The sequence below is a fragment of the Vicugna pacos genome, chromosome 1 (assembly GCF_048564905.1).
Source record: "Vicugna pacos chromosome 1, VicPac4, whole genome shotgun sequence".
In the NCBI taxonomy this organism is placed as follows: Eukaryota; Metazoa; Chordata; class Mammalia; order Artiodactyla; family Camelidae; genus Vicugna; species Vicugna pacos.
In genome coordinates this window covers 76,350,533-76,376,543 of record NC_132987.1, presented here as the reverse complement: position 1 = coordinate 76,376,543, position 26,011 = coordinate 76,350,533, and the positions used below count along the sequence as shown (strand labels likewise).

Genomic DNA, 26,011 nt, shown 5'->3' with positions numbered 1-26,011 from the left:
ATCTACCACCACTGACCCTGAGTCATTGGAAGGGAATGCAATCTGGAGGTAGCATTTCATTTCCCAAAGTGCCCCCAATACTAGGTGTGAACATCAGAAAACGGAAATAGAACCAGATGCCCCTACCCCTCACCTGGTCAAGGTTGCCTACCGGGCATTTAATAAGTGAAATATGTAAGAGGAAAAGTCAGAGTATAAAAAGGCCCGAAGGCAAACCCACCTCCTGTATTGCCCTCCAGTATTGACCATTCAGCACAGGAATTTGGACTAATTGCCCACAGAGAGTCTCCACTCTGGTGAGTGATCCCTGAACCCCAACAAGGGATAGCAAACCAAGGAAACTATGACCCAATCATTGTGCCATATGTAAATAAGAGGGACACTGAAAGGGAGAATGCCTTGAAAATGGAGGATTCTGGTCACTACCCTCAAAGGCAGATGATCCAAATAGATGAAGAATGATGGGGCCGGGGAGCTCCTAAGCTGGCACTCCAATTGACCCCTGAGGAGCCCCAGCTGACATTGGACATAGGGGAAAAGACTGTCAAATTCTTAATTGACACCAGTGTCACTTACTTGGTTCTGAACACCAGACCAGTCACAAAAAGTGTAAAATTATGGGGCTATCAGGGAAGGGCCAAGAACAGGCATTCATAGAGCCATCAGAATGTAAACTGAGTGAACATACACTCTCCCATTCCTTCCTTATGTCCCCAAATGTCCTATATCTCTACTAGAAAGAGATATCTTGCATAAATTGGGGGCTACTATCCACCTAATGGGAAACAAATTGAAGACTGGCATCCCCTTAGACAAAGGGCCCAAGGTGATAATGTTAATGGCTGAGGAAAAACCTCCCTGGACAGAGCAGGTTGTTCTCCCTGGAGTAAATCTTGAGGAAATCAGGGACAAGGGGGACAAGTTGTAGGAGCCAATCCTGGGATGGTCCATCTAAAACCTGGACGTAATGGCCCAACAGAAAACAATATCCTCTCCCTCGGGAGGCCTTGTAGGGTATTGCCCCTGTTATACAGGCCTAACTGGCCAGGACCTTATTAGACCATACCAACCAGCCAGTAATCCCCTCTTTCTCCCTGTAAAGAAACCCAATAGGGAATACTAAATAGAATAGGACCTTAGTGAAGCCACCTGGGATATATATCGAGTAGTCCCTAATCCTTACACCCTGCTGGCCACTCTACCATCCACTAGGACCTGGTAATCTGTATTAGATTTAAAAGATGCCTTCTTCTATATTCCATTAGCCCCAGAGTCACAAGAATTTTTTCTTTTGAGTGGCAGGATACAAACATGAAACAAAAAAAAACGACACTGCTGGACAGTCCTGTCCCAAGGGTTCAAAAATTCCCCCACCATCTTTGGGGAAACTTAAGCTAAAGACACAAAAGATATACCTCTGGAGGAGGGAACCCTCCGCCCATATATAAACAACATTCTATTTGCCAGCCCTACCAATGAGGCCTCTAACAAAAATATTGTAACCACCTTAAACTAGCCCATAAAGGATATAAGGTGTCCAAGAAAGAAGCTTGAATATCATAAACTAAGGTGACCTGCCTAGGCTTCATTCTCATAAAAAGTCAAAGAAGTCTACTCCAGGAAAGGAAAGAAGTCATTTGCGGCTTCACACCTCCTAAAACTAGAAGACAGCTTAGGAGTTTCCTGAAGGTGGCTGGGTTTAGTCCCATCTGGATCCCTAACTATGGTCTAATAGCTAGACCTCTACATGAAAAATTGAAAAGAAAGGATGATGATCCTTTTGAATGGGATTCAGAATGTGAAGGGGTCTTTCAAGAATTGAAAAAGCAATTACTTCAGGCCCTGGCCCTCCCAGATTTAGCTAAACACTTTGACTTCAACATTCACAAAAGGGAACTTCCCTTAGGGTATTAGCTCAAAAACTAGGACTCCTTACTCCAGTGGTTGCTTATTTCTGTAAACAATTCGGTGAAACTGCTAAGGGATGGCCTCCTTGCCTACAGGTAGTAGCAGCTACTACAACTCTGCTACAGGAGGCTGAAAATTTAATGTTTGACCAGTCAATCACTATAAGTACTCCACACCATGTTCAGGCTTTAGTAAGTTATAAGGGAACAGAATGGCTAACCCCCAGAAGATTGATTCAAGTTCAGTCTATGCTTTTTGACAACCCAGTGGCTACCATAAAAACCTGTCATATGCTAGATCCTGCCATCCTGCTACCCACAGGGCCCCTGGAGCATAACTACAGAAACCATAGACATGATCTATTCCAGTTGCCCCAACCTAGGAAGTGAGCCTCTCCCAAATGTCAAAGAAGAATGGTTGACAAATGGAATCAGTCTTACAAGAGAGAGAAAAAGGCTGGCAGGATAAGCAGTGACCTCCCAGACCCAAGTCACGGGAGCACAAAACCTACCCCCAGGGACTTCTGCCCAAAAGGCAGAACTGACAGCCCTCACCTGAGCCTTAGAGCAGGGGACAGGGAAGATCTGAAATGTTTACATGGATTCCTGGTATGCGTATGCCGTCTTACATACACACAGGCTATTATTTGAAAGGAAAAAGGTAAGCTTACTGCAGAGAATAAACAGGTGAAACATGGTTTAAGCATATTGAAACTCTTAGACGCAATACAGCTTCCAAAAAAAGGTGGCATTAATTATTGCAGATGTCACTAAAATGGGAATGCTGAGGTAATAAAGAGAAACAACAAGGCGGGGACACAACTGCCAATATGGCACCCCTAGAAGCAGTAATTTGGCAACTACCCCACATACCTTGAAGGCCAGATTCATCCAATTACTCCCCAATCTACACAAAGGAAGAATTAGACACGCGACCAGGAGCACGAGCAGCACAGCTGCGTCTGCCCTGTGAGAGCTCCGCCCCTTCCCCACTGCCAAGATCCCTATTAAGCAGCACGCCCATGGGCTTTGCAGAGAGCATGTGCTATAGAGTGCAAGCTCACACCTCTCCAGTCTCTGATAAAAGAATAAAGCTTTTCTTTGCTTCTAAACCAAACTCAGTCTCATTCTATTGGCACAAATGACGTTGGGCAGAAGGACCCTTGCTGGAGATCGACTTGGGAGGGTAGGTAACAAAAGCAAAGCCAAATAGAATATCCCCTGACCTTACAATCCTCTCCAGTTATTGTACAAATTGTCTTTTCTCCCTTAGGGTAAAACATTACAAAAACTTTCTACACACATTGTTTCTACTTCTTCACCTTCTATCAGCTTCTCACTCTATGTCAGTCTCAACAATAACCTGAAAATCCTACATGCTAAGGTTACCAATAACATCCACTTCTCTGACATCATCTTATTTGACCATGCAGAAGCAATGACACCACTGTATACTGTCTCATTACTGAATTACTCTCCTCTTAGCTTCCCTGACATCATTTTCTAGTCTGGCCACTCTATTTTAGTCTCCTTTGCCTGCTCCTCATCTGAATGCTAGAAATCCACCAGGATCTCTTTTCTCCCTACACATTTTCTTTGGGTGATCTCATCTATTTATGTATATTTTAAAACCATCTATGCTGACAACTCACAAATTTATGTATCTTTTTTACCCTCTGAGCCCCCATGATTGTATATCCAGCTACCCACTTGATATCTCTTAGCAATTTTACATGTTATCTTAATTTACCAAAATAACTCTTGATTTTTTTTCCCAGGGCTTGGTAATTGAATGAGAAGACTAAGCTTGCAAATAGAACCCTCAAAAAACAGGGGGAACCCCTGCCCCCAGATTTTTAAGAAATAAATTTAATATTTAATATTTTAAAATAAAACTATATAGGTAGTCATCAGGGTTGGGATTTGATTAGACATCTTCTCATTTATGTTATAACAGCATTGTTTGTATTTTGTATTATGTTTAAAGAAAAGAGGCAATCCAGTATTTTTACTGCATGGGACCTCTAATCCTCCTAATCTGCCCTCACCCATGCCCGGTTTTCCACATTTCAGCAAACGCATCAGCACTGTCATTCATTTGGTTTCAAAGTTAGAAACCTGAATTTCATCCTCGGTAACTTCCCTCACTTACCACATAAAATCCAGGAGCAAGTATTGGTATATGGCTCCCAAAATACCTCAACACATGCTCTGTTCTCCACCACTGCCACCGTCATCTACTCGCCTGGACTAATGCGAGGAACCTCCTTACTGCATGTTCCACTCCATGCTTGCTCCCACCTAATACATTCTCCACTCAACAGGCAGAATGTCCTTTTAAAAATACAAAATATTACTCCCTCAATGATTTCTCATTATTCTTCAATTGTAATTTCAACTCCGTGCCATGGCTTTTAGGGCCCTGCTTGCTCTGGTCACTATACTTTTTACAACCACACCCGGACACCAGATCACATTTCAGCCCTAGCTTGATCCTTCCCACCATTTGGTCTCAACATTCTTCACTGACATCCTCTCAGAGAAATCATATAATTAGAATCTGCTCTCTAGTTTTCTACCACTTCACCCTGTTTGTTACCACAATTTATAATTTTTTATTTGTTTGTTTGCTTCCTCTTTAACTACCTCAATTAGACTATAAACTGACTAAGAGCAGCTGACTTGTCTGTTTTCTTTTCTCTGGATTTTCCTAAGTCTGACACATAGCAAAGAATCAAAAAATTAATGATGAATTATGGATTCTACCCATAAATTAACTGAAGGCTCCGCCAATCCTATGACAACAGAAACAACTGAGCCATGACTTGTTTACTTTTGATCATGGGACCCAGTAAAGTCAAGCCTGTGGACTGCTGGTAGTAAATGACAATGGAATGGATGAACAAATGAATAAGCAAGTGACGCTGGTCTTCTGTTTCCTAATCAATAAAATGAGGACAGTCATATACAAGTTCACTCAAGCTATAAATTTCAAGACCCCTGAAAGTCTTAACAGACAAATTTTTAAATGACAGATGAGCTTTAGCCACAAGGCTGGATGCTGCTTTTAGAAGCTTCCTAACAAGTGTTGTCCTTAAAGTGCTGTAGACGGATTACCAGGAATTCAGTACAGCAAAGTCATCTTCCTGTCTTCATCCTGTTTGGAAAACTGAGTGATATTTCATTATCTACTTTATATGAAAATGAGGGTAAAAAAAGAAAGTGGGAGTGTTTGATCTCAATATGAAATTCACCAGTACTTTATAAAAACTGATGAGATCAAGGTGTTTACAGTTTGTACTACGATCCAAAAGAACACTTAATAAAGCGTCTACTGCAAAGTAAGTATTCAATAAATGGTAGTATATATAAATTTTCTATATATATTGATATATACACCAAATTCACATGGTCTAAGACACAGGAGATATTTCAAACATAAAAATGCGAAAATGCGGTGTTTTAAATCTTTTAGCCCAGTTCTGTCTGAAGAAGAAACATCACAGACAGTTTTAAAAAATAACTTAAAAGCACAGATTTGGCCTTCCTAAGTGTTCACACTTTCTGTTTTGCTATTCTGATGAAGATGGCATATTAAGGAGGGTGGGTAAGTTGACAAAATTCAATAAGACATTTAACAGCTTCTGATGTATTCTGACCCAGGGTTCCTCAGAATTAATATTCTAGAATCCATAGAATCTCGTATTAGGCTTTAGTAAATCTATTTGATATGATAAAATTCAATCACACACTAAATGCAGCACAGCATTTAGACTGTTAATTTCAGTCCCTCTCTAAATGGTGGATATTTGCTCCAAATAACCTATCATATTGAATAAAAATTGTTTTCTAAGGCATTTTTCTCACTAGTGTCTACTGAATTAGTGGTCAAATATTAAACCATTAAAATCATCTATTAGAAGCTAGGAAGCATACAACCCAAGATGGAATAAACTTGGTAATCATTTTGACAAGGGCGAAATTGAAGTAAGAGAGCTTGCTTAATCCACAGAACAAAATGTGAGGAACTGTGATAAAGACACGGCCCTTCAGCACTGTGCTCCACCAAATACTTGTGTCTGGGACTGACGAAATGGAGCCACCATAAGCAACCTCACTCCATGTGGGGATCTGTAGTCAGCTAAGCTTTGAACAAGCTGGCACTCAGTCTCTACTTAGGCACAGGCACACAATCTAAAATCTGCTCTTAGGCACAGATGCATTGGCATAAAATCTGTCTGTAAGCCCAGAAAGTGGGAATTCTGGCTATAGTTACATAATATATCATTCCAACAAAGTGACTGAAACTGCATGAGGTGGGCAAATTTGATAAAATACAGCAGGCAGAGCAGGAAGAATTCAGACGTTGTTGGCAACAGATACAGAGTTTTAAGGAGAAAAAAAAAATTCTTTGTGTGGAAATTTTCCAGAAGAATGTATACCAAACTATCAACATTAGTTATCTCTTAGAGAAATGATTATTGGAAATTTTTTAAAGTATGTATTTCTATCATTTTTATTTTTAAAAAAACATTATATGATAAGGGAAAATGCAAATAATCGGAAAGCAATAAAAAATGCCACCCCCATAATCTATGCACCAGCAATCAATTCTCAGATCATTACTTTCAGATCACTGGATGGGAAATCTGAATTTCTTCCTTTTGACCTCCACTTACAAGAAATATTATATTATTTCCTTCACTAATGTTAAAAGATCCCTTTACGGAGCAAACTTCCCACGAAGTAGATGTGCCTAATATTCAACGTTAGGCTGAATCGTGCATACAAAATAAAGACTTGTAGTTCATCTTCCATAAAACAGAATATGCCTTAAACCAAAAGTCCTAGGAGGACAAATGATTTTATTAACTAAATTGTTTAGCTAAGATACCGGATGGTGCTTTTCACCTGCCACAGCAATTAAAATGTCTCTAATAAAATACCATTGAGATAAATTATAGTCCGTTTTTCAGAGCTCATCAGAGAAGATCTAGTTTATAGCATTGACTATAACATGTTAAAAAAGTGTCTATTTGAAAGCTAATTCCATGATAAATTTTAATCATATGGCTAGAACTAGCTTCAAAGCTATATTAATTATACATTAAAGCTCTATATACAAACTCGTACATTACAGCACAGCCAGAACATGTAAAATATAGTCTGAACCAAATTAAAATATGCCAATTTCCTCAGCAGTTATTTGCTTTTGATATACTGTAGTTATTTCAGTTCATTCTTTATAAACATTAAATTACTGCTGTGCTTTCTTAGCCATTTTGCTTCCCTAGAGAGAACTACAGGCTTTGGTTGACTTCATGGCATGATTTTCTACTTTTTCAGATTACAAAGTAGATATTCATCCAAGATAAATATCTTTATAATAGGGGTGAAAGTTGCTTGCAGGTTTCACCTCCTTATCCCAAGTCCGTCCACCCCACCCACTGCAGTTCCTAGTCTCATTCTCCTATTATTCTCTAGTTTTCATCCCTGTCATCAACACAGGTCAAGTCACTAGAGTCCCTGTAAGTACTGGCATACATTCCCTGTTTCAAAACAGCCCAGAGCAGGAGTCTGTCAGCAAACTTACCAATCTTTGACAAGATAAGAAGCTTGTTTCATATTTAAATAAACATTCCATTCACCATCTAGAAAGTCTTGGTACCAAGAAAAGGTCAAGTGAATTGAATAGTGTGCTTAGTGTTGTCACTGAGTATTACATACATGTAATACCTTATGCAGTAAAAAATTCAAATGAAAATTTGTATACTAAAAATTTAGCCTATTTCATTTCTTCTTTCCTTTGGTTTCCTAGTTTCATTCCCTGGAGGTAACTTCATCATTTTACAGGTATTCAATGCATATAAAAGCATACATATGTAAAACAAATAACAACAAAAAAAACAGGTACTGTACACCGTATTTGTCATTTTACTCATCATATATTGGAAATTGTCCAAAATCAATACATATAGAACAGATTCATTCTTTAAAAGGCTGCATAGAATCCCATGTCATACATGTACATAATTTATTTAACCAGTGTCCTAATATAGATATTTATGCTGCTTCCAATCCTTTTGCTGTTTCAAACAGTGCTATGATGTATATCCTTGTATGTTGGTCATTTAAGACATGGAATGTGTATCTGTGGATAAATTCCCAGAGTAGTATTGCAGGATTAAAGAATATGTGCATTTGTAATTATGATGAGATATTGCTAATTAGCCTTTACAGAGTTACACCAAATTATATACCTAATAGCAGTGTATTGGATACCTACTTTCTCACACCCCTTTCTATACAGTATGCTGTGAAAATTTTTTTATCTTTGCCAAACTAACAAGGGGAAATAGCACTTCACTTTAGTTTTAATTTTAAGATTAATTTTTTCCTAATATGTATTAAGTGAATACCTTTTCATATGTTAAGACCCATTTATATTTCCTTCGATATCAACTGTTTTTTATCTTCTGTCCATTTCTTGTACAATTATTGGTCTTTTTCTCACATATTTGTTTACATATGCTGAGAAATACATCCTTGGTCTATATCATGAGTTGTAGATAAAATATTTTTCCATGGCTTTTCATTTGTGTTTTTTCCTTTGTTTACAATATTTAAGTGACAAGATAATTTTATTTCAATTTTACGTGGTCAAATTAGTCTATCTTTTCATTTAAGACTTCTGAGTTTTGAGAAAAAAAAAAAAGACTTCTGAGTTTTGGATTAACCCTAGAAATGTCTTCCCAATCTTGAAATTTTACACATACACATACACATGCACAGCTGTGTGTATACATATATAATATTTATGTAATATACTTGTATTTTTATTTTTCTATTTAAATACTTGAAACATTTGGAATTTGGGGGTAAGAAATGAGATAAGAATTCAAAAATAATTTTACTTTCCAGATTACTACCCAGTTGTCCCAATACCATTTATTAAATAAGTAATCACTTACCCACTGATTTGCTATGCCATCCTCGCCATACACTAATACCCAACATGTATTTGGGTTTACTTACAGACTTTCTCGTCTATTCCATTTATCTGCACGTCTATTCATGCATTATTATTAACTAAAGCAATTACTATAATTCTATATTTTAAAATATGGAAGGGATTGTAACTTGTTACTTTTCTTTGCTCAGAATTTTCTTGAGTATTTTTTCCTATTTTCCATGTATATCAATCTTTCCAGTTCAAAAAGCAAATGAACAAAGAAATAACAGTCTTAATGTATTTATTATATAGAATTAAGTTTATTACTTACATTAGTAAGAGGTGACATCTTTATAATATTGAATTTTTTGTTTAAGGAAATGTATTTTTTCCTTGTTTGTACAGAGTTTGCATATTTCTTGTTAAATTTATTTCTATAAAAATTTTTTGATATTGTAAATGTGATCTTTTCTTCCATTATATCTTCCTATTGGTTATTGTCTGTACTTACGAAAGCTGTTTGCTGTTGATTGTTGTACTCAACCATTTATAAATCCCTTTACTGATTGTTACAATTTTTAGTTAATTCTTTTGTATATTCATGTAAACAAGTATAAAATTTATAAATAACAAAAATTTTACATCCCTTTTCAAATGTATATGCCTCATTCTCTCCTCTTTAATTGTAGTGGCAAGTACCTTCCAAACCGTATTTTAAAAAAGTAGTAACGAGTGCTCACTTGAGCAACACAAATACTAAAACTTGATTGATACAGAGATTAGCATGGCCCCTGAACAAGGATGACACAGAAATTTGTGATATATTCCGTATGTTTTCTCCTCAGGCATGGGAAACAAAAATAAAAATAAACAAAAGGGACTACATCAAACTAAGCTTTTGCACAGCAAAGGAAACCATCAACAAAATGAAAGGGCAGCCTATTGAATGAGAGAAGATATTTAAGTATCAACTATATCCAATAAGGGGTTGATATCTAAAATATAGTAAGAATTCATACAACTTAATATCAAAAAAACAAGCAACCTGATTAAGAAAATGTCTGAGTTGGGGGGTGGGTATAGCTCAGTGGTAGAGTGTGTGTTTAGCACACATGAGGTCCCGGGTTCAACCCCAGTACCTTCATTTAAAAAAAAAATGTCTGAATACACATTTTTCTACAGATGGCCAATAAACATGTGAAACGATGCTCAATATCACTAATCATCAGGGAAATGCAAATCAAAACCATAGTGAGCTACCACATCACACCTGTCAGAACAGCAATTATCAAAAAGACAAGAAACAGGTGTTGATAAGGATGAGGTGAAAAGGAACCCTTGTTTGTGGGATTGTAAACTGGGGTAGTCACTACGGAAAACAGTATGAAGTTTCCTCAAAAAATTACAAACAGAACTGTCATATGATCCAGCAATTTCACTTCTTGGTCTTTATCCAAAGAAACCAAAAATACTAATTTGAAAAGCTATATGCACCCTAGTGTTCAGCGTAGCATTATTTACAATTGCCAAGATATGGAAGTAGCCATCAATAGATTAATGGATAAAGATTTGTTACATATATACAATGGAATACTACTCAGCCATAAAAAGAATGAAATTTGCCATTTGTGACAACATAATGGATCTAAAAAGTAGTATGCTAAGTGAAATAAGTAAGACAGAGAAGGACAAACACTGAATGATTTCACTTGTGTGTGGAGTCTATAAAACAAAACAAACAAAACAAAATGTAAAAAGACTCAGAGAACAAACTGGTGGTTACTGGGAGGTGGGAGGCAAAATAGGTGAAGGGATTATAAAATAAGCCAGGAGGATGTACTATACAACATAAAGAATATGGTCAATAATATCATAATAACTTTGTATGAGGACAGATGGTTACTAGATTTCTCATGATGATCATTTCATAATGTACACAAATGTCAAATCACTATGTAGTATACCTGGAATTACCATATTACTCTGTATCAACTATACTTCAATTAAAAAAAAAAAAAGAAAAAATAGTAACAGCACACACTCTGACTTTGTTCTTGACATTATGGGGATTTTCTCACTGTGTTTTCATTAAACATGATGCTGGCTTTTAGATGGTAACTATTAGTTTAAAATGTGGCCATACAGTGCCTAGTTTATTGAGGTTTTTCACAATACTTGATTGGTATGATTATATCATTTCTCTTATTCGTCCTCCTCCAGGTGAATTATGCTAAAAGAGTTGCTGATGTTGAATTATTTTTCCATTTCTGGAATAAGCCAGTACTATTATCCCCACCATGTTCAGTCACTGTCTAGGGGGCAGCCCAGGGGAAGAAAGTATGATTTTGGTATTAACACCATGGTGGCTTTAAAGGGGTTGGCAGCTGGAGTCTGGCATCACCTGTGCTCCTCACAGCAGAATCTCTTAAAGAAGATTTGAGCAGCACGTTTCTACAGCTACCACATAAGTCAATAAAGGACTAGAAGTCAGAAAACTTGAGCCCCAAAACTATCACAGCCAACAAGTTATCGGTGTTATCTTAAGACAGGTAATGCGCCCTCTGAGACTCACCTTTTCCTTGCTTTATATAGATAGGCATAATAACAAAACACATGCATTTAAAAGGATTGAAAGAGATTCTGGTACACAGTGTGCTATAAATGCTAGCACACTTCAGGGAGGAGCCCCAGAACCTGGAAAGTAATAACAGCTGCCATTTCTTGAGAACTTACTACATGCCAGGCAGTCTGTGCTGGCAAAGAGACAGGATCAAAAGGGAAGAGAGAAGGAAAAAGGAAGGAATTGTGACACTTAATTGCTGTTACCACCTTGAGCAATTTACATTAAAGAAGGAAACTCTCTAGCATGTAGACTTTGCTAGAACAAAAAGAGAGATTTATAAGGAAGAAGTAAAGTAAGCCAAAAAAAATTCCTTCTTGGTTGTGTTAAGTTTACTGAGAAGGAAAGGAAGCAAGGATTTATTAGGGTGTCAGTAATGTTCAGAATAGAGTGGGCCCTTAGTTGGAGCTTTCATTTGGCTCTACTGCCTGGGTCCCCTGGTGGCAGGATGGCTGAGCGATATCAACAGATACAGAGCAAGGATTTACCATAGTCCAACATAACCTCTGATCCCGTACCTTCCAATTACTAAATTTGAACAAAATCCTTAACTTTCTGGTCTTCATCTTTGAAAGGAATTGTTCTGAGGAATAAATCAGATAATTTATGTGAAGCATTTGACAGAGAATAGTTACTTAATAAGCATGGCTATATTATTAAAGCATAACTCACGTTTTACAATAACCTAAGTTTTATGTATAAAACTACTGGCAGAAACAATGTTAATTTTTAATAAGTATTGATAGCCACCAAAAATATTTTTCATGAAATTTAATCTTAGAATTTTGGGGAAAAATCACATAAACTACAATGGTTTTCAATAACTACATTTATGCTGTAATTGCAGATTTGACCTTCCACTGAAAAAAATTTAAAAGACCATTTTTTAAATGAAGTCATCCCCAATGGAAATGTTAACTGAAAGGATCTTTTTAAAATAAATACTATCCAAAAGCTACTCATTTTCCAACTTGTAAGTCATGTTTAATAGTTGAAAATATGAGAACCTAAGCCACAAATACCCAGTCATTATATTAAGATGGTCTTTTATGTAAACATGAATCAACACATACCAACAGACTATAATAGTCAATTCTGAGGGATGGAAGTTCTTGTTTCAATGGATGAAATATGCATGCTTTTGGAAAATTCAAATGTGAACTTTTCCTTAATCTAAGAAATTTCTTCTGATCTGAAAGGATAGCATAGATCAGGTTAAAAGCTTGCATAAGAACGTGCACCAAATCTTTAAAAACCAAAGACCACAGTTGATATGATGGTTTCTAGAGAGAAAGCATTTTTGTACAGCCTTGTAAATGTTTCCATTCACATGGAACAACTCCAGCTGCTTTCAAAAATCAACAAATGATAAGCAGAAGGAAGATGGAAAGAAATAATGGCATTTTTATGATGTCCAACTGATAAACACTGGTTTCCATATATATTATGTTAAGTATTATTGAGCACAGAATTAACATCATTTGTAATGCAGTGAAATAAGGCAGCCGAGGCAAATGCAGAAAGGTCTCCAATGTATTGCTTTGATGAGCTAAACTGACACTGCCAGGTTATATATTTATAAAAAAAAATGAACAAAGGGTCAAATAATTCATTTTTTCCTGGATGTATGTTCATAGACTGTGACTAGAGCTCTCAAACACTTTTCATCCTGTTATCTATCTAGTTTGATAATCTTATCCTTCTACGAACCATACTTTTCACAGTGTATCTAATTACCTAGAATGGATCCAAAAACAGTCCTAATCCTGCATTTGAGTACTTAAAGTATCATAAGCAAAAGATAAATCTTTTCCTTGATGAAAATTTGGAGGCACAAATTTACAAAAGAAGTCACAAACTACTGAATGTCTCCAATGTTTTTAAGTACTGGGCAAGCACTTGAAATATGTCATTAACTCAAGTCAACAAACATTTACTGAGCTCATACTCTTTGATAAGCAGGTACTCTACTAAGTGTTGAAGACATAAAGGTTATAAAGATATCACAGTCTGGTAGCAGTGACAGGTATACGTAGATGCAACTGCGATACGACAAGAAATGCAGTGATAGAAGAGGGTCCTGATGTATAGTGGGAATAAAGAGGAGGGGAAGTGTCCAGAGACAAGGAATTTTACCTTATCTAGTGGAAAAGCAGCTTCTCAGAGGAGATGATAACCACACTGAGACCTCAGAGATGAATAATGCTTGACTTTCATAAAAATCTGTAATAATAGTCCTAAGTAGGTAACATAATTATTCTCATTTTATATCTGAGGAAATGGATGTACCCTGACTCAGAGATAATAACTGGCAGGGCCAAGTCTACCTGATTCCAGTGTCATACATTTTGTATTGCCTCTGAAAGTCATGAAAAATACTCTGTATGTCTCACCATGTCACAAAATTTTCAGTATTACTTATCTCATTTAGCAATTCCAATACACCAGCCCCTTCTTACAATTCTCACCATACTCAGCTAAAAGAATATATAGTAATTGCTGGCTTATATTTCGTATCTCTTAGAAATTCTCATGAAAACTCAAGATACTACAGTTATCGCAGAGCAGAGTAGGTATGAAAATATAAAACTGTCACTGAGAAGAAAGGAAGCTCTATTAAGACCTTTATAATAAGTGTAATAAGTATCTGGAAACATTTCCTTTAATTGACCAAATAATCTCAACTGTAATCAGAGGGGGAGGCAGCAGTCTAAACATACGGAGCTTACTTACCTCTCCTCACAACGTGATACAACAGAATTTTCTTGATCTTTTGCCTACTTTTATAAAAGAATTAGGGGACAGCTTTATTTTCAACCTACTATAGTCTTCAATTGAAAAAGACTATGTAAGAGCTGTGGGAATTTAACAGCCACACTGAGTAGGAAAAATTCACTTTCTTATGTGTCTCCCCTTTACTGCTCACACAGAATACTTCACTTCTGATGCTAATGGTCACCAAACGTGTGGGGGGTTTTCCCACAATAAGCAATTGTGTGATATCAACTGGGTGTCCCACAATTTAACCCAATTCTGACACTATCTACCTAGAAATATTAACAGATCCATAGTTTAAGGGCTTAGTCCCACAAGACTGCCTCCCCCACCCCAATTCTAATAGCAAGTCCAGGTTCTCAGCTGGGTTTCTGACCTATCAGCTATAAATCAGAGGTTCCCAAAACCCTCACCTTAGGTTCAATTAATTTGCTAGAGTGGCTCACAGAACTAAGGAAAACAGTGTACTTGCTGTTTATCGGTTTATTATAAAAGGATACGAAAAAGGATACAGATGAACATTTAAATGAAAGAGATATGTACGGCAAGGTAGGCAGGAAGGAGCACAGGCAGAGCTTCCATGCCCTCTCCCAGACCACCACTCTACCAGAACCTCCACGTATTCGCCAACCCAGAAGCTCTTCAAATTCACACTTAGGGATTTTTATGTAAGCATCATTATATAGGCATGATGGATCATTAACTCCATTTCCAGCTCCTCTCCCTCCTCTGGAGAATGGAGAGTAGGGTTGAAAATTCCAAGTTTTTTCAGGGGTGGCTATAGCTCAGTGGTAGGGCATGTGCTTAGCATGCACAAGGTCCTGAGTTGAGTTCAATCCCCAGTACCTCCATTAAAAAAAAAAGAAAGAAAGAAAGAAAGAAAGAAAGAAAAGAAAATTCCAAGTTTCTAATCATGGCTTGATCTTTATGGTGACCAGCCCCCATCCAGGAACACACAAGAGTTACTTTACCAGAACAAAAGGCAGGTAAACATATATATATAGAGAGAGAGAGACTCTATTACCTCACACATCCTAATTACCTATTGCTAGCGGCTCATGGTATTTCAAATTTAGCTATCCATGGAAGCACACTAAGATATGTCATCAAAATCATCACCATCAAGCCATAAAATAAGGGATCTGGGGGGAATCCACAGATGTATTCATTTAACAGATATTTACTGATGATGTCCTATGTGCTAGGCAACGTGCTATCCACTAAAGGAATTAAAGTTTTACACGTCATATTGCCTGGCCTTAGGAATTTGCCATCAATGGAGGGAGACAATTACAATATAAATGCATATGCTCCAGTCCACTCATTTTACACATATGGAAAGGAGGATTAAAAAAATAGTTTGTTAAACTTTGATTATGCATTGTTGATAGGAGTGGAAATTGATGTACCTTTTTTGGGAAGACAGTTTGGGAATGCTTTTTAAATTTGCAAATGTTATTATTCTTTGACAAAGCAATTCTAAACAGAAATGTATCCTTCAGATGTACTTGCAGAAGTTTCAAAGACATGTGTTCGAGAATATACAATTTTGACTGTAGTAGAGAAACACTGGGAACAATTTAAAATGTCTATGAATAAGTGATTGAATAAAGAATACTGTGCAGCAATTTAAAAGATGAAATAGATTCAACATAATGTAAACACAGGAGGTTATTCAAGATCTATTGATACAAGAAAAAACAGCAGGGATAATATAGTTCTTTCTTTGTTTAAGAAGGAAAAATAAATCAGAACAAGTAAATGTTTAGAAAATTAAGTATCAGGGAAATGCTCACCAAACTATAAATGATGGCTACAGATAGTTTCTTTTATGTTAATATTTGCCATGCTAGATTTTTTCCTAAATAAAAATGTGTTCAACTAAGTTGATGTGCTTTGTAAACACTGTATCTATCCAAAAAATTGACATTTCTAGGTTTTTATATTTATGAACATTCTTTGAAAACTGTAATGCCTTAATAAATTGTGAGATTATCTATTTGTATGATTGTCAAATAATATTAGACATTCTTTTGAGGTACTCTGAAGGAGAATATACTTATGCAGAAAAAAAGATTTTAAAACAATTAAAAATAACATTAAGAATTAGGATAATAACATAGTTTCCTAGTTTCCTTCAAGCATTCTTTAGCTTTAATCCAGGTCTCTGGAGCCTTGGTCTAGTTCTTTTTCTATGCAGTTATCTCTTGCCTATGGGTAATCTGTTAAAAGCTTTTGCTCAAAGGCAAAACCTCTTCTAAGCAACACTAATTCTCAGGGCAGAAAATGCAAATATTAGAGTGTTTCTATGAATGGAAAAGAAAGCTTCTATTACTGCTAATAAGCACTTGTGATAACACACTGTGGAAACTGTAAACTTTCTACCATAAGCAAGTAAAACTGAAACAACCAGTGAGTTAGCCTGTCAATATGGAGGCCTCACAATTAACTAGCACTCATAGTTACCAATGCCTTTGTGAGCGATTTTTATACAAAGTAATCACAATCTTATACAAATAAAATATTTAATTCTAGCTGAAAGAAAATATAATATGAAGGTCCCCTCTTCCCCAAACAGAATACTTTATCAAACTGAGGTCAGAAACTCAATGTGTAAGAATAAGGGGAATGATTGGACAACTAAAGTTCCCATGCGTCTGAGCAAACTGCAGCCAGGCTCTGAGCTCACCTGAAGGCGACGTCTGCATGAACAGCAAAATCAAGTGTAAAACTACCTAACAGGGGCTTTGATGTATGCTGAGTGTTCTATTTGCAAATTCATAGAATTCACACACCATATATTGAAGAAAATAAAATTTAAGGGAATGTAAAATGTATCTTTTTTTTTTTCAGATTTGGCTACTTCAATGTATAGAAGCGAAAAGTAAAAATATCATTTTATTTAACTCAAGCTTTGAATTGCCCAATTGGGTAGTTGAGTATATGAGGATGTTAAGATAAAAATTTCTGCTGAGACTTAAGACAGGAGACATCAGATAACAAAGACAGTTGTGAAACAAGCCAGCCTCTAGAATTTGGAATAAAATCTGTGTATATATTCCTAAACCTTCTCACTTACATAGAAGGTAAACACTGCTACTCTGGTGGGAGGGCTCCAAGGAGCTACTTGGAGAGCCTATTATCTGTCCCCGTAGTTTGGGGCACCCAACTAGTGCCAGACTCTCATCTGAAAAATCCAAGTGAGGAGAGAGGCACTGACTAGAGGCTAGTGGAACAGCCTAGGGAGAGAATATGTCATTGGATAGCCTAAAATCCCAGAATTTTCAGGGCAAAACATCCAGGGGTGTTTCCAGTAGACCTGACATAGGCCATGTGCAACAGAGCCAGTGGGAAAGAACTTAGAATCTGTCTATGAGGGTCTTTGGAGGAACTAACAAATCTCAGCAAAGAGAAGGAGGCATTACCAGCTTCCATGTTGCTGGAGGAAGAGTTAATTCACCAGTGAAGTGGAGATGCATTTTTCCATATCAAGGACTACAAGTGAGAGAACCCTTGTGATGGGGACTCCAAAGTACTCACAGTAGTCACTCTATAACTAGAAATTTAAATACTGACTGACTATTTGATCATATTAAGAAATCAATAATTTTTAGGTACAATAATGATATTGTGATTATATGTTTTTAAAAGGAAGCCTTCACTTTTAGAGAAGTATGCTAAAATATTTATAAATGAAATCATACACATGGGGCTTGCTTCAAAAGAGTACATGGGATGAGGAGACAGGGAAAACAAGATTGACAATTGATTGATAATGGTTGATGCTGAGAGAAAAAGCAAATTTCAGATCATGAAACAATTTTACTTCTACATAATATCAAATTTTTTCAAAATGAAATTCAAGAAAAAAAGAGTAAGCTTTAAATTTTTGCTAAAAGTGCAAATCAATGTGTATAGTACCATATATTTGATGTAAGAAAAGTGGGGAAATAAGAATATATATGACTTGCCTAATTTTGACTGGAAAGAGAACAAATACAAGAGAAATAAACAAAAGTTTTAACTGTTTTCTTCCCATAAGAATGGGCAAAACAGCATACTGGAGATAAGACTGGAAGCAAGACCTTACTGAGGATACCCTTTAACATATTTCTGAGTTTTGAATTACGTAAAGATTTTATATATTCCCCAAATCCATTAGAGTTAAAAAGCAAACTCTACATTAAAAACAAAGTAAAATCACAGTGAAAAAAAAATGTGACAATGGATATAAGTATGTTCATGTATAACTGAAAAATTGTGCTCTACACTGGAATTTGACACATTGTAAAATGACTATAACTCAGTAAAAAAATGTTAAAACACACACACACACACACACACACAAAAGTAAAATGAATGAACCTAACTGTATATTAAGTTGGCCAAATAACCATGCAGAGAAATAATTATTTCAAGTCATTTTGGAAAGAAAGTAATCTGTCTTTTCATTCCAAGTGGGATATGGCCTAAAGACAAAGAGCTAAATAAACTTTATACTTCATGCAGCAGGCTTATTAGTAGGAATATTAGTATTGCAATTTTGAAACAATTTTCTATGTATTGTAGGATAAAGCAAATGATAAAATTTATTTCATGTAGTTAGAAAGATTTACAGTATAAGAGAAAGGAGATACAACAATAAAATCAAAGGAATTAAGAAAAGGCATGTATTATTAAATTTGAATAGGAAATATTACCATTAGTTCATGACTGAAATATATGCCCCTCTGTCTTGGATCATAAGGGTGAGAGAGTTTCTGAAAGATTGAGAAAAAGACATTTGGTAGCACAGGATATGCTTCAAGCCTCTTTGAGGACAAATATATATATATATATATATATATATATATATATAATCATGACACACACTTGGACAGATAAAGGGAAAAGAAAAAGAAAAGAGGTTCCACGGGAAGAGGAGGGTAGATGGTAGAAGATGGGGTGGAGAAAAGCACAGAAGCACAAAAAGAAGGGAGAAAAAGGCAGAAAAACAGGCAGAAAAAGACCTTCTGTGTCAGGCTCCTATGAGAGTAGATGCTTTCCAGAGAAACCTCACGAAAGCACCTTAGCAGGGCAGTGAAAACACAACCCCTTCTAGGAGCTTTGAATCAACTGATGAGTGTAGTGAAAATTAGGGACCCTACTTTCTGTTCACTTCCTGTGACTGATTTTATTGCTCTCAATTACTCCATGATCATTAATACCCGCTGGATCTTAGTATTACATAAGAAAAGATCAAGAACAATGACCATAGAAGAACCTTCTTTTTTTAAATTTAAAGACGCTTTCAAATTAGTGTTGTACTTATGCTTGGCTCACAACAAACCAGAGACCATTTACTATAAAGCTGCAAGATGCTACTGCAGATGAAAATAAAAGTTCTTAGTCAAAGAACATAGAACCTGAAGCAGACCATGGATGCATGGCAAACTTGCAAAGAATTCAAAAGCAGATACATAAAGGAAGGTCCAGCAGACTAGGGAGGACAAGAGATAATGAAGATACTGATGCCAGAGTTTTCAAAAGTTGCAGTAAGGAAAACAAAGTTAAATCAAATTAAGTTAAAAGGGACAAAGATATGCTTTATAACACTGCATACAAATTTATAATATAAGTTTATAAGCAATAATTTAGAGAATAGCAGTAGATTGAATACTGTTAAGAATCTGAAGGAAAATTGCCCAGAAAACTTTCTAACAATCAGAGTTTGAAGAAAAAGAACCAGACAGAGTAAAGACAACGGGATTTTTCCATTTCACAAATCCTGTAATAGGAGAACCGAACTACTGCTCTTAAGACTGGGAATGATAACTGGAAGATTTCAGTCTAGAGTGAATAACTTTCAAGAAGATGAAAAGAACGAAGTGATACTCTAATCATGTATTCAGTTTCTTGGAGCACACTATAACAGAATATTTGCAAATATTGGCGGGAATTATTTTGATGGAACCTATTTGATTTTTGCAGGAGACTCATCTTCCATGTGATCTCAGTATCCATGACGTGTGGCCAAGACTACTAATATGTTATACAGATAACTTAGTGGATGTTCTAACATGAGGCAGTTTAGTACTTCCCAAGGATTGGAGACACCATCACCTAAAGATGAAGGCCAGAATGAGACATTTGACATCGGAAAAGACATGGAGTTTACAGAAATGAATCTAGGTTGTTTTGACTCAAGTCATCAAAACAGGCTCCTGTGCAGTGAGGTATAGAACTGCAGGTGAAAGTTTTGACTGAAAATGCTTGTATTCCAAAGGAAATTTGATAAAGCCACTAAATTGGTCAGGGAGCTCCAGGAAATCCAAAGCATCTGAGCACTAGGCCTCCTCTCAATGTCATCTATCTCCTAGACCCCTACTACAGAAAGATGCATCTTGCTGAACAAGAGACCAATAATCTTGAAGAACAGTACAGCAACTCCAGAGGATGCTGTGGCATATACGGAGTTGAAAAGATAATGGAGATTTCTATTCCTTCTTCCATTATTGACAAAAATATGAATAGTTAACAGAAGATTTTGAAGCAACTAAAAAGACTGACTTTGTCAACTAGAGATATAATGATATTTAAAACTAATTGGATTTTATTGTATGCACTGTACACTTTTTCCAATCTTAAAAAAACCTATAGGTGACATTAAATATTTTTAAACTGTACTTTTAATTAAATATGGAAAAATCAATTTTAGTGTTTCAAAGATTGAGCATGTATTAAGTAATAAGGCTGAAGCTTGGGCTATGAAAAAATTATATATTTAAATACATATTACATATATAATATATGTACACACACACATACTCATTCACATAGGAAAAAGCCAAGAAACAATGATATCTTCAGAAAACTAATACAACTAATGTTCAAATATTAGTTTCTATAAATCATTCCTCATAATCTCAGACTCCTTGAAAATTGACAGGTTTCAATTCTGGAACAGAAAGCATGTAAAGTCAATCTGGGATATCTTATGCCAGAGGTAAAGGAGGATTCAAATATCAGTGGGGTCACATCAAAAGTATATAGCTGGCTTACGGTGCAAAAGAATATGAAAACAAATATATGCATATTCATGGATGACTGAAGTATTATGCTGTACACCAGAAACTGACAAAACATTGTAAACTGACTATACTTCAAAAAAAAAAAGAATTTTAAAAAAGTATTTAGCTTGAGAAATGCTTTTACAGTAAATTTGGGAAATTTTGAACCTATAATTATTGTAAAAAATAACAGGTGAAATTAACTGTAGAAAGAAAATGAAAGAGATAGTAGAGAAAAGCTAATTTACCAACACTGGGGATGATTACTAAACCAACTCTTTATTCTGAAAATTAGTTTAAATATCTGCCCTGACATTTTAGAAGCAAGAAAAAGTCTTCTTACAGAAGAATGCCAGCTAATAAATACATAAAAATGATAAAAATATAAAATCTTTCATCTGTAACATACCATAAAATAATTGATGTAGGAAATAATATTAACAGATGGTAAAATCTTCAGGTAAAATTATTTTGGTTAACAGTATTCTGGAGATTATTTGCTTATTATTTTCTCATTGCAAGTTTAAAAAATTCACCTTTATAAATGGAGAGATCTTAACATCGCCATTCTAATCAAGTGATGAAACCTAGTATTATCTAACCTCCCCCTCCTCAACCTGAGGATTTGAAATACGGAGTACTCAGCATCACCTATGAACTACTCTTGCCCAGAATATTTACCCAAAATCACATGGCACCTTTAGAACTAACTTCAAGTTTATAGTAAATTCATGAAACAGAGGGTCACATTGATAAATGACACCAGAAGTAAACAGTCAGTTAAATACGGGGTATGAGGCTATTTTTCAAGACAACTGCTATAGTTTCCTCAAAAAAGTCACACAAAAGAGAAAAACAAGAAGAGACAAGACTATTCTCCGATTAAAAAGCATAAAAAAGATATATAAGACAATTAATGCATAGAACTTGATTTGGTTCTAATTCAGAATAAAGTCACTTTGGTAATAATTGCACAATGTGAAGATAGATCAAAATTTACATTGGAACTTAGATATTTTAGATTTGGTCATTGTATTGGAGTAATGTAAGAAAACATCTTTACTTTTAGGAGAGGCATGCAGAATTCTTCAAGAGCGAAGTGCAATGATGTTTATATCTTACTTTCAAATGGACAGAAAAGAAAAATATTTGGCAAAATGTCAAGCGTTTTTGAATCTAGGTGGTGATACCAGCACCAAAGATGATGGCAAATGCTGACAAAGATGTGGAAAACTGGGCATACACTGCTAGCAGAATTATAAAAAGGTGCAGCCACGTTGATAAACAGATTGTCATTCTACAAAATGTTAAACATGGAGTCACCATAAGAATCAGCAATTCTCGCAGGTATATACACAAGGGAAATGAAACTTGAGTCCATAGAAAAACTTGCACAGAAATGTATATAGCAGTATCACTCATAATAGCTAAAAAGTGAAAACAATCCTCATGTCCATCAATGGAAAAATATATAAACAGAGGCAGTATGTCCATACAATAAAATATTACTCAGTAATAAAAAGGAATGAAATATTGATACATGCTACAAGATAGATGAATACTGAAAACATTATACTAAGAGACAGAAACCAGACACAGAAGGACAAATATCGTGTAATTCCATTTATATGAAATGTTCCAAATAGGCAAATTCATAAAGATAAAGAGTAGATTAGTGCTTTCCTAGGGCTGGGAGAAAGATGGGTTGTTTTTTTTTAATCTTTTCTTTTTTGTCTTTTCCTGGCTTTAGAGAAATATTCTTTTTTCTTTTTCATTTTATATACATTATATTTTACTTTTCCAGCCTTCTTGAGGCATAATTGACATATAAAATTGTAATATATTTAAAATGCACAACATAATGATTTGATACATGTATACATTGTGAAGTGATTACCACAGTCACTGTTAATACATACATACATCACCTCTCATTGCTACCGTTTCTTTTTTTGTTTGTTTTTATTTTGGATGAGAACACTTAGGGAGCATTATCTTAGCAAATTTCAAGTCTACATACAGTATTATTAACTATAGCCACATGCTGTACATTACAGGCATGCCTCATTTTATTGCACATCACAGATTTTTTTGTGTTTTTTACAAATTGAAGGTTTGTGGCAACCCTTCATCTAGCAAGTCTTTTGGTGCCATTTTTCCAACAGCATTTGCTCACTACATGTCTCTGTATCACTTTGGCAACTCTCACAATATTTCAAGCGTTTTCATTATTATTATTATATTTGATATAGTAGTGATCCATGATCAGGAATCTTTGATATTACTATTAGAGTTGTTTTCAGGCACCACAAACTGCAACCATATAAAATGGCAAACTTAATCGATAATTGATAAATGTTGTATGGATTCTGACTGCTCTACCAACTGGCCATTCCCCATCTCTCTCCCTTTCTTTGGGCCTCCCTATTCCCTGAGACACAACAATATTGAAATTAGGCCAATTAATAACCCTACAACAGCCTTAAGTATTCAACTGCAAGGAACAGTCACACGTCTTTCACTTTAAATCAAAAGCTAGAAGTAATTAAGGTTGGCGAGAAAGGTTATGTCAAAAGCTGAGATAAACTGAAATTTAGGCCTCTTGCACCAGTTAACCAAGTTGTGAATGCAAAGGAAAAGTTCTTGAAGAATATTAAAAGTGCTACTCCAATGAATACACGAATAATAAGAAAGAGAAACAGTCTCATTGCCGGTGTGAGAAAGTTTTAGTGCTCTGGATAGAAAATCAAACCGGTCACAACATTCTCCTCCTCAATCAACTGAAGTTGAGACAGTTAAAAGGAAACAGTTAAAAATAATGATGATGATGATTACAACAGCATGTGTCAAGTGCTATAGAGAAAGAGGGTGGTACAGTGAAAAGAACATCTGCTGCAGAGCAAGGCAGACTTGGGCTCAAATCTTGGCTCCGACCCAAGAAAGGTAGCCTGGGGCCAGTTCCCAGTCTCTCTGACTCAGATATCTCTCCTGTAAGCACAACATTTCTCTTTTAGTTCTGCCCTGTATGGTGTCTGTTTGTTATAAGCTGTTTGTCTCAGAAATAGTTTTATATTTTTTGAGAGAAGAATGTATTTATTACACCACTGAGCAGTAAAATTAATATTTATTTTTCTCATGACCCATCAACCAACACACAGAGTAACCAGTATCATATGCTTCCAGTCAATTTATTTGCATACTTTGACATGATGTTTCTTTCTGCTATTTTTTCATGTTGTGTTGAGCAGTGTGAACTCTTAATGGCTGATGAATGGCAAACAAATAGTGTTGGGGGTGCTGCAAGGTGTTACGGCAGAGTTTCACAACAGATGTTAAAATGCACATTTTATCATAAGCAAGCACCTTCAATAAAACTGATGGAAGTAACTAACTAACGGTAAAGTTTAGGAGTCAATCAGGGATTGGTGGAAGCCCTATGACATATGAAGGTCAATGTAAACAACAATGGGACAAATTACCGACAATTGTTTGTATCATAGTCTGCAGAAATTATGCCTGGAGTTATGTCACAACTTCTGAATTGAAAAGAAGCAAATGGCGGACTAGATAGGGAAAGACATTCCTATGGCCCTTTGCTGTACAGATCCCAAATAGTCCAGATTCAGTTATCCTTTCCATGTCAAATGGAATCATCTTGTGCTAAATGGGATTTGTCTATGATAATTCTCACAGTACAGTGTTGTGTGGATTAAATGAGATTGTCTGCAAAAGTACCCAATAATGTCTATTTTTGAGACAAAATTCTGCTTTCTGGTAATAAAGGACTTTACCAAGAGTTACGGCAAGAAACGGGGAAATAAAGGATAGAGGCCTAACTCAATCTAAAGTATCAGATGACACATGAGACAAATCTTGAAGAATAAATAGGAGTTTATCAAGTAAAGAATGTGGGTGGCTATAATCAGTGTAGAGAGAAAATAGCATAAACTATGGATGGAATGTGAGAGCACTGGATTCACTGGGGCAGCTGCTAGTAGATTTGCACGCCTGGACAAGTAGAGTGATAGAATAGGAGCTGAGACAGGGAAAATACACTAGGGTAGGAACATAAGCAGCACTGGACCTTATCTAGACGATCCTGATGAATGATGAAAAGATGGTAAATTGTACCATCATGTTGTACGCTGGCTACAGCTTAGAGAATGTGTGGAAGAGGAAAACACTGGACATCAGGAAGTCAATAGTCTAGGCAAAATATAAGGAAAGCCCTTATTAAATGTGTTATGAGTAGTTAGGGGGAATGAAAAGGAATATATAAGGGATATTGGAATACAATCATCATATTGGTGACTGATTGGGTGTGGCATATGAAGGAGAGGCCAAGGATGAACTTGGGATTCTGCCTCACTCTACTGAGTGGATAGATGCAGCAATAAGAATGCAGGATAAACCAAATACATATGGTTGCAATTCACAGGTACTTTTGAGGCTGGACAAGATCCTCTAGCACATGTCTTATCTGCTCCATGTTATCTTCTATGTGATTCCAAATGATCTGTTTGCCTCTCTAATTCCTAAGATACTTAGAGGTCACTCCCAATTTTATAAACTGAATATCTACTTGGATGTAATTTGTGTGTATAGTTCTCTAACTGTTCCAGGCTCTGTGGCAAAAATGTCATTTGCCCATCTGAGAGCTATTGCCTTCCTCCCCTGTGAATGGAACATCTGCTTTGTTAGGGATGAT

General features: G+C 35.9%; 1 long non-coding RNA gene and 1 other non-coding gene across 2 annotated transcripts in view; one reads left to right on the top strand and one right to left on the bottom strand.

Moving 5' to 3' along the window:
- LOC116277654 (uncharacterized) overlaps window positions 1-26,011 on the bottom strand; it is an 88,172-nt gene that overhangs the window by 26,960 nt on the left and 35,201 nt on the right. The window lies entirely within an intron of this gene.
- On the top strand, window positions 9,592-9,695 carry LOC116277699 (U6 spliceosomal RNA). The gene has a single exon (XR_004187178.1). It is a non-coding gene; the product is annotated as a U6 spliceosomal RNA (small nuclear RNA).